Raw genomic sequence first — 1360 nt, forward strand, 5'->3', positions numbered from 1 at the left:
TCTCTCTCTCTCTCTCTCTCTCTCTGTGTGTGTGTGTGTGTGTGTGTGTGTGTGTGTACAATCGTGTGGAAGCCAGAGGTCAACCTTCCGTGTTGTTCCTCAGGGACCCTGTCCACCTTGTTTTCTGAGACAGGGTCTTTCATTGCACTATGCTAGAAAAGCTGGTCTGAGAACCCAGGGATCTGGCTCCCCAGGCCTGGGATTACAGGCGGAAACCGCCATGCAGGTTTTTATTGTGGGTTCCAAGGATGGAAATCAGGTCTTTGTGCTTGCACAGCCAGCACTCTACCAGTTGACTTATCTTCCAGGCTCAAGCATTTGTACTTTTTTAATTTTCAAATTTATTTTTTAAATTAAAAAAAAATTTTTTTTGGTCTTTTTGCGACAAGGTCCCCCTGCAGCCCTAGCTGGCCTGGAACTCGCTATGTAGACCAGGCTGGCCTTGAAATCACAGAAATCTGCCTGCTTCTGCCTTCTGAGTGCTGGGATTAAAGGTGTGGTCTTCAAAATCATTTTTAAGGGCTGGAGAAATGGCTCAGTGGTAAGAAAAAAAAATCCTCTGACTACTCTTGCAGAGGACCTGGATTCAGTTCCCAGCATCCATATGGTGGCTAACAACTGTCCATAACTCTAGTCCATGGACTCGTGGCCTCCATAGGCATGTAGTGCACTTACATGCATGCAAGCAAAACACTCAGACATAAAAATAAATTTTATTTACTCATTTTTTATGTCTATGAGTGTTTTGTCTGCATGTATATAAGTGCATGTGTGTTTTAGCAGTATACATGTAAGGGCATCACATGAGTGCAGTACCCATGGACGCCAGAAGAGGGCATTAGATCCCCTGGAACTGGAGTTATGGCTGATTGTTACTCACCACATGGCTGCTAGGAACCAAACCTGAGTCTTCTGGATGAGCAGCCAGTACTCTTAATCATTGAGCCATTAAGCAACAATATATGCACAGATGGGGTTATCCTTGCCCCTCCCTGCTTCCAGCCCTGCCTCCTAGTCAGTTGGTCTATCTATCATCTATCTATCTATCTATCTATCTATCTATCTATCTATCTATCTATCTAAATCAATCATCTATCTATTCATTTGTTATTTAATAATGTTTAGTTCTCTACTGGTTCTTGTTTGCTTGCTTCTTTCTATTTTATTTGTTTTTTGAGACAGGGTCTCCTTGTAGCCCCAGCTGGCCTGGAACTCACTATGTAGACCAGGCTGGCTTCAAACTCAACAGACATCTGCCTGCCTCTGCCTTCCAAGTGCTGGGATTAAAGGCATGTGCCACCATGTCCGGCTCTTTATTTTTTAAAAAATATTTTATTTATTATTTTTATTTTATGTGTAT

Source organism: Nannospalax galili, unplaced genomic scaffold, assembly GCF_000622305.1.
Source record: "Nannospalax galili isolate Female #2095 unplaced genomic scaffold, S.galili_v1.0 scaffold158, whole genome shotgun sequence".
Lineage (NCBI taxonomy): Eukaryota > Metazoa > Chordata > Mammalia > Rodentia > Spalacidae > Nannospalax > Nannospalax galili.